The following is a 12,158-nucleotide window of genomic DNA, read 5'->3' as shown; positions in this document are numbered from 1 at the left end:
TTCCTCTGCCCTGCATTTAACACGTTAAGGAGGGGTGGGGGACGACTAGTTTTCAGCTGAAATCACTATCAGCAGGAGTGTGAGGCTTAACATGAACCAGATGAATTTCTTATGGAGAGGCAAATGATATAACACACTAGATAACCGAAGAGTATTTGTTGCGGGGGACAACTGCCCTACTTTGCCTGCGGCTCCAGCACTGTTCTCTAAACTATTCGTGCAAACAGAGAATTGCAGCCAATAGCACCAGGCAAAAAGATACCAAAGGAAAATGTCAGAAATCCTGTCTTTCTACCAGCTCCTGGGCAGCCAGGTGCATTTGAAAAATCATTGTCAAGCGCTGTCGCTTTTTCCACAGGTGGGCAGTTTAGAAGGACCAGGCTCCCCAGGTTTATGGGGAAGGGAGATCATGCTTTTTAAGCAGGAAATGATTTCCCTACTCACCAACGCTTTGGGATGCCGAACCTTTTGCCACTAGAGGGCTGCTTCCCATCCAGCACAGCCGACGGGACTGAAAAAGAGCACCACGCAAAGGTTGTCTGGGTGAAATGAGTAGGTGGGGGTAGGCCAACCGGAAGCAGACAGTTTACACACCCAGACAATCCCTCCAGTCCTTCCTTACAACTCCCCTCTACTGTGATGCCTGCAGAAACCTTGAAATTAGGCAGCTGATTGTGGCTGCTGGTTATCATGCTGACCAGCCTGGCCTCATTGTGTCCCCTTGCCCCTCTGTCATATGCACCTGTTGCCTCTTGTCTTCTATTCACTTTCTAAGCTCTTTCAGGGACTGTCCTTTGGGTGTCTATGGGACTTGGGTGATTGTGGGTCCCCAGCTGCTGCCACAATACAAACTAAAACTGCTGCTAATGAATGGATGTGTTACCACGGAGATGGTGAATGGGCCAGATTTGACCTGTGTTTGGTAGTCTGAGCAGAAAGGTTAAGGGCTGAGTTGGTTCTCACTCCTGGAGGAGTAAGGTCGAGCCAGTGACAGGAATACTTTTAGTGCAGGCAGCTTGCATTGCTGCAGCTGGATTGTGGCTGAACAGAGGACACCGGCCTCCAGAGCTCTCAAACGGGGACTTGTCATGAGCTTTGCACTTTACTTATTATTATTTTTATTTTTTGATCAATTACGGAGGGATATTTACCAATTTGTATAGTAAATGCACCATTTTCCCTCAGTCATTTTTCAGCCTCCTGTTCCCGCTCCGTCTCCTTACCACCAGTCAGTGGCAACAAGAGGGCCCCTGCATTCGGACACCGCGCAGAGTCTGAAAACTGGGTTCGTTGGGGCTTCTTGCAAACACAATTCAACCTGAAGCCGTTTCCTCTGGAAATGCTTGTGCAGGCGAAATCTGTTGCTCCAGCAGGTGGCCTCCGTGAGTCATCCACTGAAGCTTCCCTCCCCTTGTTATTAGCTGTCAAGGAAGGGGGCAAACCTTGAGGTGAGGCTAGGTGTGAAAATGCTTCTGGCACGGCAGTCTCTGCAGGTGGGAGGAGGACCAAGGGCCCGATTCCCAGCCAGTTCACGTCAATGGAAAGAAACCCACTGACTACGGTGGGCTTTGGATCAGGCCCCAGTGGAGGAGCATCATCATCACCTGAATGTAGAGAATGTTTAGGAGGGAAAATGGGAATAATTATCACATGGCCTGTCCCTGCAGGATCCTTGCCGAGCTGCTGTGGGTGTGGTGCAGACAGAAATACACACCAGTCAAGTGGGAAAGAAAAAAAGAAATCAAAGTGAAGTAGCATCAGGAAGAAAGAGGATGGGGATGGGAAGAGTCCTTACAAGGTCTGATAGCGATTGATTATATTGATCAATATACTGCAATTATGGCACATTAGATGATAGACAGATAACTTGACAAACTCTCTAAAAGATGTGTTTTCAGATGGCGCTGATTGATGGGATCAGACCTATTAAGTTTGCAGGATGGAGGGGTGCATTATGTATGCCCCAAAGGCACCGTAATCTCTCAGGGCAGGTCTACACTAGGTCTAGGCTAGGCTAGGAAGTTCAGTTCAGTGGAATAGAGTAGCTGGCGTAGAACGACTAGTTTCGAACTACTTTTACTACCCATACGCCCGTGGGTGGGATCGTCCTCGGCCCTCCTGTTGACCGCCACGCACCGCCGTTTGGTGTGGAGTGAGAGAGACCGAGCGGCGGGGGAGGGAGAACTATCGCGTCCAGATTAGACGCGATAGTTCAAACTCTGAGAAGTCGAACTCACCGCATCGACCCGGCAGGTAAGTGTAGACTAGCCCTCAGTCAATGCACTGATCACAGGATTAAGGTTAAGGACTAGCAACTTGACTGAACGCATCCATCTTGGCTGGAAGTCTACACAGAACTACACCACACACCTTCTCAGTGGCCCCCTGTCCTAGTCCACACGAAGGCTTTTATGGGGTGGATTCTGCTGTGTTGTTCTAATGCCACAGTGAAGAATATGAATGGGATCATTCCAGCCACTGCCACAGCGAGGCCTCACCAGTGCTGAGTAGAGTGGAGCAATTACCTCCTGTGTCTTTATGACACTCCTGTTAATATACCCCAGAATTATATTAGCCTGTCTTGCCACTGCATCATTTGTGAGCTGATGTTCAATTTGTGATCAACGGTACCCCCTAGATTCTTTTCTGCAGTACTGTTGCATATCCAGTTATTTCCCATTTTGCAGTTGTGCATTTGATTTTTTTTTCCTTCCCAAGTATAGTGCTTTCACTCGTCTTCACCGAATTTCATCTTCTTGATTTCAGACCAATTCTACAATTTATCAAGGTCCTTTTGAATTCTAATCTTGCCCTCTGGAAGTGCCTGCAACCTCTCCCAGTTTGGGGTCATCTGCAAATTGTATGAGTATACTTTCTGGTGTCATCTCCAGATAAAAGCACTTTGGAAGTAATACCTTCATCATTTAAAAGCCATCATCATGGCCTGATAGCTCTTACATAAACAGATATTTTGTTCCATTTAAGTATCAACATTATTTTAAAATTTATTGCCCTATATTTGGACGTTTCTCAAATACAACATTGAAAACCAGCCAGAATTAGAGGTTTCCATCAAGTACGACTATCAACGACATGAAAACAAATCTATATGAAATTGTTACACTTCTAGTAATGTAGAACTGAATACCCGTTTGATGACAAAATTTAAAAATCAAAACCAAAGAAACTTTCAATTTTATATTTTGTTAAGCTAAGGACAAAAATGACAATCATACAAAACTTACATTTGAAGTCAAGATTTGCAGAGGTTTAATGAGATTTTTACCTTTTTCAGTGTGTTCTCAAACAGGAAATGTAACAATTCTTGTTCTTGTGTACACCGTTTACCAAGAGGTAGAGATTCAATAAGTTCTTGTCCTGTTTGGAGCCCTGAGTTGTGGTTCTAGCACTGAGGGTTCATTAACCTAACACAGACTCAGTAAGGAGGTGCGTAAACACCACGTGTGTGAGATTTATCGATCATGTGTGCCCTGCATAGCTACCTCATTTAACTCCCAGCATCTTTACACTCAGTGAAAGGGCTGGAGCACTTTAAAAGCCCTGGTTCCGGCCAGGGGAGAATTCTCTCAGTGCAGGATACTGACAGCTGGAGGCTGTCTTCTAAAGACCACCAGGTCTAGAGGCCGGGTTGGATTAGGAAGGGCATGTTGGGGATGGGGCCATAGTCTAGGGCTGCTTAGAACGCCCCATAGAGCTAAGTTACCCTTCTTGAATCTGGAGCAGCCCAGAATTGGGAGGATGCAAAAGTAGCTGAAAGCAACCTCAATTCTTCCTCCTCATTGGCAAGTTCTGTGCTGTGCCTCTTAGAAGCTTAGCATGGAATCTCACCCCTGGAGATCTGCTCCAGCATGCCCTGAGCCTGGCATAAATCCTAGGAAGGATTGCCCCTGTCAAGACTCTGGAGAGGGTGTCCACAGCAGCTGAGGTGGAAAAAAGCTTCAGCTCAGTTTAAGCTTGGAGATCATCACTGACACCCTCGCTGGACAAGTTTTAAGTACTACGGAAAGTGCCTCTATTCGACATTGGTGAGGCCTCATCTGGAGTACTCTGTCCAGTTTTAGGCCCCTCACTACAAGAAGGACGTGGAAAAATTGGAAAGAGTCCAGCGGAGGGCAACAAAAATAATTAGGGGGCTGGAGCACATGACTTATGAGGAAAGGCTGAGGGAACTGGGATTGTTTAGTCTGCAGAAGAGAAGAATGAGGGGGGATTTGATAGCGGCTTTCAACTACCTGAAAGGGGGTTCCAAAGAGGATGGATCTAGACTGTTATCAATGGTACCAGGTGGCAGAACAAGGAGCAATGGTCTCAAGTTGCAGTGGGGGAGGTTTAGGTTGGATATTAGGAAAAACTTTTTCACTAGGAGGGCGGTGAAGCACTGGAATGGGTTACCTAGGGAGGTGGTGGAATCTCCTTCCTTAGAGGTTTTTAAGGCCCGGCTTGACAAAGCCCTGGCTGGGATGATTTAGTTCGGAATTGGTCCTGCTTTGAGCAGGGGGTTGGACTAGATGACCTCCTGAGGTCCCTTCCAACCCTGAGATTCTATGATTCTAAGAGGCGGCTACCGACATTAATCCTCCGCAGCCAGCCTGAGCTCCTGTGGCAATAAGACAGGATTTAATCATGCAGCCAATCATCTCAAATGACTGCTTGGGATTGTTCAGATATTATTTCCCTTCCACAAATAATTTATCACCTCAGCTCTACATGTAACTGCTCTGTGATTCTTCTGGGGGCTTTCTTCCACATTCAGATGAAATTAAAATGATGATAATAAATAATATTAAAGATGACAGTGCTGGTGACTATATAGGAGAGTCAGACAAGTAGCAAATCATACATTGTACTCCCCAAAAGAAATAAAAAGCAACATGGTTTAGTGTTAATGTGGCTATTTCCTGGCAGAATGACAAGAACACAGAATTTCAGAGGGCTAAAAAGGTGTCATTTATTGCTGATTCCATGTCCTGTGCTTTAAAAAAAAAAGTTTTAAACTGCAGACTTCCTACCACTTCTTGGACTTAAAGAAACACTGAGATATAGCCTGGGAGGCTCAAAATATGATAGTTTCTTCTTCGTACTATCTCTGCACAAAGTCTTTTCACTGTGTTACTGCTATTTGCCACCAGAACAAGTACTGCAGGACTCATTTGCACTGAAAGAAATTGGCCAGTGACCAACCCCCAAGAGCATCTCTCCAATTATAAAACCATGTGTAAAATCCCACCCTTGTGCATGGCAAGGCCCGGCCCAGCTCGCTGGAGGATAGGGTTGCCAGGTAACCAGTTTTCACTCGCTGTCCCCACCCTCGCTCACCCGCTCCCGCACCCCAACCTTCTGAGCCAGCCCAGTGAAAATGAGCAAGTGAGTGAGGATAGGGAGAGCGAGCAACAGAGGGAGGGGGATGGAGTGAGCAGGGGCGGGGCCTCGGAGGAAGGGTGTGGCAGGGGGCGGAGCAAGAGTGTTTGGTTTTGTGTGAGTAGAAAGTTGGCAACCCTACTGGAGGCGCATCCTTTCAAACAAATCAAAGGAACCCGACAATAACAAGCAGAGGTGTGAATGATGAGACAGAGACATCATCTGGTAGGTTTCATTTCCAAACACCTCAACTAATAATATGGGCTATACTGGGGTTTACTCTCAGCCTTGAGTACAGGCCAGCTCACTCATAACAAGGCACTCCAGCAAATGGAGGAGGAGTCAGCTAAGGTTGGCCTCCATGTTTTGTGGTCAAAGACAAAGCTGCAAAATCCACCCATGACCTCAATCTCTTTGAATAATAAATCTATTGAAGCAGTCTCCAGCTTTTGCTCTTTGGGTTCTATACTCACCAGTTCCTCCAGCTCTCATGTGGAGGTTCCCCACCGGACTGGCATCGCAGCATCTGCCATGGGTCATTTACAACGAACATGGAATCATCATCATCGGCCCAACCACCAAGTTCAGGATCTAGTCGTGCTGCATTCCCTCCGTACTGCTTGTACAGTTGTGAAACGTGGACACTGGGCTTCTCAGACTGGGCAAAACTGGAGGCTTTCCACAAAAAATGCCAATATCTTATATTGGGCATAAAAGGGAATGACTTCATTTGTAATGCAGATGTTTACAGTCCCTCCAGTTTACAGACTACTGGAGCCATTGTCCACAGAGGGCGTCTTATGCTTTCCGGACATGTCGCAAGAATGCCATAAGACATTCTGTCAAACACTGTTCTCTGGGTGGCTTGTAACATCTGACATAAAATTCCACCAACTGAGGGGTGGAGGCAGCCCAGAGGCCGACCCTCTATTACATGGATGTATCAAGGCAGTTCTGACGTTGGATTCTTAGCCCGTCAAGCTCTTGCGGCCACACAGGAGCGGACCAAATGGTGAACAATCACTATAGCCGACTTTTCAGCTAAGCGTTGAAGAAGATAATCCCTAGTGGTGTATTTACCACAGTCCCGGAAAGGGGACAGTTTACTTCCCTACTGATGCTGACTGAGGCCAGGTCCACACTACACACCTATATCGCTATAACTAGGTCGCTCAGGGGTGTGAAAAATCCACACAGTTATACTGACCTAAACCCCTGTGTGGACAGGGCTATGGCGACAGAAGAGCTTCTCCTGTCAGTATAGCTCCTGCCTCTCGTGGAGGTGGATTAACTACTCTAATGGCAGAAGCTCTTCCTTCAGTGTATGAATGTCTTCACTAAAGCCTCCCTTGGTGTTCACACCTCAACTGCTAGAAGAGGGCCTCATCCTCCCTGACTGAACTAACCTCATTAACTCTAGACTGATTCTTGCCTGCATATTTATACCTGCCTCTGGAAATTTCCATTACATGCGTCTGACGAAGTGGGTATTCACCCACGAAAGCTCATGCTGCAATACTTCTGTTTGTCTTTAAGGTGCCACAGGACTCTTTGTTGCTTTTCACTAAAGCCAGCGGTGCAGCTGTATGTGAAGACAAGCCCTGAACTCCACTCGCCGGCAACAGGGGAAGGGGATGATGGGGAGCACAGCATAGGCTCCACCTAATTCCTACCCACTTGCTCATGCTGGGGTGATCCAAAGAGCAGGTGCAGACCCCAGCCCAAGATCCAGATAGACCCGGGAACGTATTTAGCCTCCTGATCCACACATACACTCCTTTAATACTTTGCTTGGTTTGGTCAAACAAGGGCACAGCCTAACCCAGCAAGACTATTCTTTGTATTAATCATTGCAGTGAGATACAATGTCCTGTTTCTAGTAATCATCTCATCTTTTATCTCTGCTCCCAGGGTGCCATCCTCTATTGCTTTGCTTCATTTCCCACCCTCTGTGCCCTGTTTCCTGCCTTAGACATTGTCCCCTCTCTCTCATTCTCTCTAGGCAATTTCCTCCTCCCCAGGCCATCCTAGATTTCAAGCCATCCCAGAGACTGAATCATGCAACAATTCTTTCCCAGGGGGTTGAGGCAGGTCTTTTGATTTCGAACGATTGACTGACGTGAGTTTAATTTTGTCCGGCTGTATTACCCACTCCAAAGCAACAGACCAGGGAGCGTCTGCCAACCACGCCATCCCGCTCTTAATGAACTAATGGGTTAGTGAGAAGTAAATATTCTCTCTGCAGAACAATCATCAAGAGGGGGAACCGGGGTGTGTGATTTAAGCTGGCTGTGGTTGCTTTGGCGAATCAGGCCGTTTCGAACTTAGTCACTTTTATAGCCACTTTGCACTGGTGTAAACACCACAGTGTGCAGGGCAATGGAAAATCAGGCCTAGAATTCCAGACTTTTTTTTTTTTTTTACACATTAAAATGCTCACTGACCCCTTTACAAGGTTGCCCAAAGAGGAGACGTTAAGCTGGATTCTCACTGGGGTTATGACCGTGACTTTCACTCTTCATTCTTCCATAAACATTATCTAGGAGCTGCTCTCCCCATTGAGTTCTGCTCTTGTTGCCTCTGGTGCTAGAAGCACATACGCATTTTGAAGCTCCCTGATACTTTTCATCCAAGGATTTCAAAGCCCTTTTTGAACATCAATGGCACAACATCCCTGTGAGGTAGGAAAACCCTGTTAACGCCCATGTCAAAGATGGTGACAGTAAGGCAGAGAAAATGCAAATGATGTGGCCACAGAGTGAGTTAGTGATAGAGCTTGGGAACCGAACCAATGAATCCGTGCTCTGTGGACCAGACACTGGGTCCTTCCTGTTGAGAGATAACTGCAGCCAATCTTTTAGCTCCACCCATCTTCCCAGCACAAAGTGTTCACAGGGTGCATGAGCTTTTGGATGAGAACAACTCCACAGAAGAGTTTCTATGACCCTGTTCTATAGCGAAGGGAACCTCCCATTTTAAACTATCCAGTTCTGGACCAACATTACTGATGTGAATAAAAATAGCACCAGCAGTTACACTTGCTCAGTTAAAAATGATAAGGGCCATCAGTCCTCCTGCTTCGGGCTTATAAGCTATTAGTCTGAGCACCAACTGGGCTCAGGACTCCCACTTAAAAATAATTAGGCATCCATAAACACCATTGCCGTGGTTTTGCAGAAGACAGAATGGACATGGAGTGTGGGTGAGGGACTAGGAAGTTTACCTTTTGAAAGCTGTTCTGTGGCATAAAGAGCTTCCATCTCAAAGGTTGTCAGCCCAGGGTCTTTCACCAGCACTCAGTTCAATGAAGACTATTGAAAGGAAAAGCCAGAGCATTTCGTCAGTGCTGCTGTTGTTCTTTAATTAAAGTTGCTTATGCAGGATGCATGCTTTGATAGCTGGTTCCATTCATGTCCTTCCTCCTCCCTTCAAGATAATAGTGTTATGTAAAGTGCAACCACAATAAGAGGCAAAAGATGTAAAAAGCTTGAACCGAATGTAATCTCCCTTGGGAATAAAATACATTATGAAGCATTCATATTTCTGTGTAGTTTAGCTTCTGAATCCCAAAGCTTCTGTCTAGAGAGGCACTGAAAAGGAAGGAGCATTTAAATTGTAAAGATGTGAAACCTACAATTAATATCCCTGTGCACATCCTGTTCTGATGTCTAGCACTAGATTTCTAATTAAATAATTGCAAACATCACTCCCCTTGTTTTAAATATTGTTCTCTTAATAAATTCAGCTTGCAGGGAATTAATTCTGATTTAAGGCTGCTGCAAAGATAATTTTAGTGTCAGCCTTCATTACCGCACGGTATTTTGCTGCAGATGGAAGTGGAGATAAAAGCTTTGTTTTACGTATCTTCCTGTTTTGCTAGTCCATGGCCCTCACAAAGGTAGTTGAAATAGCGTATGTAAATTTCAAGGTCGGGCAGCAGGGCTGTGTGTTTTTATGCACCAAAGCTTGGTACTACTTCAGAGACTGAGCATCGGGATTTATTCTGGCACTTGGATTTATTTGCTGCATTCAAGGACAGAAGAGTGGGGCACATGGCTAGAATAAAATTGTGGTTACAGCCCAGACCTTCGATCTCTTTGGCGCTCCTTCAGGCTGTTCCTATAGTCTTTTCAGAATGCAGTGTATGTATTCCCAGTAAATATAGTAAAGGGTTTGTTCTTGCAACTCTGCTCTGTGCCAATGGTCCCCTCAAATCCCAGTCATTTTATGGGGATTCCAAGAAATTACGAGTTTTGATTGCAGACAAAAATCGATATGAAGCACAACTCTCTGATGGCCAAGATTCAGGATAAGATTCGGGTCAAGCAATAACTTATGTGGATTAGACAAAACAATGAAATCATGTGCTATCCCCTTCTCTTTGTTATATTCAGCTCTTTTCTGTCATCACACGCTTAGATACTTTGTGGGCAGGAGACTGTCTTTTTTATTATATATAATGATGGAAAGTGCTACATAAGAACTAGATATTATTGGTATATGCACGATGGGGCCTCTAGGTGCTACCATAACGGAGATAAATAATAGTTCTAATAATAAAAATAAGGAGGAGGATTTTGTAGCTACAGCACGGGGCTGGAATATGGATGATCTGGGTCCAATTCCCCATCTGACCTTTGGCAAGTAGTTTAATCCCTCTGTACAGTAAGGGTAACACTATTTCTCCAATTCACAGGGGTGCTGTGCAGATAAATTCATTAATGTTGGGTAGGTGCTCAGATGCTACAGTGGCAGGGCTAATAGCAGTGCTTAGGTAGAAGATCTATAAGACAAAGAATATAAAGCAGGTCCTGAGGTCCGGTCTACACTACAGACCTATCTTGGTCTAAAAACATCACTCAGCCCTGACTGACTTTGTTATATAGAACTAACCCCCCCATGTAGACTGCACTATGTCGTCAGAAGATCTTTTCCCATTGACATAACTACTACCTCTGGGGGAAGTGGATTAACTACACTGATGGGAGAACAAAGCATCTTCATTCAAGTGCTACAGCAGTGCAGCTGCGCCAATGCAGTGTTTTAAGCCTAGACTTGCCCTGAGAAAAATCTGAGCACAGTCCCTTCAGCCTGGTTTGGATTCACTAGGTTTAATTAGCAGGAAATTCTCTTAGGAATGACTTACACTGTCTAGCAGTTTTATCACCATTTTACAAGTGGGGTAGATGAGGCAGAGTGATATTAAGGGACTCAAACTTGAACACAAAACAAGCCTATCATACAATTGGGGGTGGAATCTAAGTCTCCTGAATGCAGAATGTAAAAAGATCCAGGGAATCCCAGCTCTGTGCCTAATCCACTAGATCAGAGCTGCTAGAAACTGTATATTGTTGTCCTTGTTCATATGTTCCTCTTGCCCTTTTTTCCTAATTAAAGAAATTGTCCTCATTCATGCACAGGATGATATAATTGAAAGAGCAGTGGCACTAGCCAGACTAACAATAAAATAATAACCCCCCACCAACCCTCAAGCTTCAGGGTAACAGCTGGTCATCAGTAAGGGTCAGGAAGATAATTCTCCCATGGTATAGTATGGCATATTTAGATGCTGTTGCACTTTCATTGCCATGGTGGGAGAGCAGATTCCAGAATGAGCTGATCATAGCTCTGTTCTGGAGTGTGGGGCAATAAGGTGTAAAAGGATCAGGGGAATCCTTTCAGATGTCATTGGCCATGGGAAGCCCCATGATCAGAACTTCTTTGGTGTTGAGATGCAGCACCACAAATGAACATTAAACATTTCCCTGTTAAAACCATGAGTCAAACCACTAGTAGAACCCTCTGGCAGTCATTTAAATCACCTGCCCTCATGGTGTGGCACAAGGTCTTACTCAGGGAGCACTGGAGCAGGTCAGCTCAGACCTATTCTCATTTAACTTGCAGGGCCAACTTTACTACAGACCCCTACAGCTGACAGCATTCAAGCCGTATCAGGTCTGTTTAGTAATGACTGTGCAAATCACATTAGTGATGCTAATTAATGGACTTCTCCTGATAGGAAATCTCACATCTCCATATTCCAAGGGGCTCATTTGTGGATAAGCATAAGAAGCCTGAGGATAGAGAAACCTCACAAACCAAATCACAAATGGCAGCAAATTCAACTTAGTTCTGTTGGGCCAATATAAATTCCTGGTCCAGCCAGAATATGGAATTCTCTAAGCATCAGTGGAGCTTCAAGCAGAACCAAGGGCTGCTCTCCCCTCACATAGCAGTCACTTCTGCTGCCAATAGGGATTTAGTTACTATTTGCTTTTTAATTTTTAATCACTGGCGTTGACTGCAATGCACGGTCAGTGTCAGCAGCCCCAGTTACAACACAGAAGAAGCCCTGATTTTTAAATACCCAGCTGAGCTTTTATCATCAATCCACAAAAGCAAATAGCTCTTGCAGACAAATAAACCTGAACGACTCAAGCTCCCTGCCCCAGTTGATTATGGACCAGCTCTTAGTCTCCACAATCACCACCAAGCATACCATCCCAATGCCCCCCCAAACAAGCAGGGGCCAGCCCTCTGCCCTTATATCCTCACCATGGTAATTGCTCCTAGCAGATTCCCTTATTGCTGGGTTATCTCAATCATCCTCACCTGGAGGAACTTGATACTGCAGAAAGGGGATGATTTTAACCCTTTTGTCATCAAGTGGGAGGGCAGGTGTCACCAAGAGCAGCTGCTGAATGAGAGAAAAAGGTGAATTAAAGAATTCTATAGTCAGGTTGGATCAAGTCAGTTTACATCAATCCTACAATAGTAAG

The 12,158-nt window shown here is 45.3% G+C and overlaps 1 long non-coding RNA gene across 1 annotated transcript; it reads left to right on the top strand.

The window, feature by feature from the left end:
* Positions 1–362: 362 nt before the first annotated feature.
* On the top strand, positions 363–7,442 carry LOC120373884. Its single transcript, XR_005585785.1, has 4 exons — positions 363–534; positions 1,186–1,382; positions 1,668–1,798; positions 7,382–7,442. It is a non-coding gene; the product is annotated as an uncharacterized LOC120373884 (long non-coding RNA).
* The last annotated feature ends 4,716 nt before the right edge of the window (positions 7,443–12,158 follow it).

Source organism: Mauremys reevesii, linkage group 10 (assembly GCF_016161935.1).
Source record: "Mauremys reevesii isolate NIE-2019 linkage group 10, ASM1616193v1, whole genome shotgun sequence".
Lineage (NCBI taxonomy): Eukaryota > Metazoa > Chordata > Testudines > Geoemydidae > Mauremys > Mauremys reevesii.
Note: the sequence above shows the minus strand (reverse complement) of the source record. Positions and strands in the feature narration are given on the sequence as shown.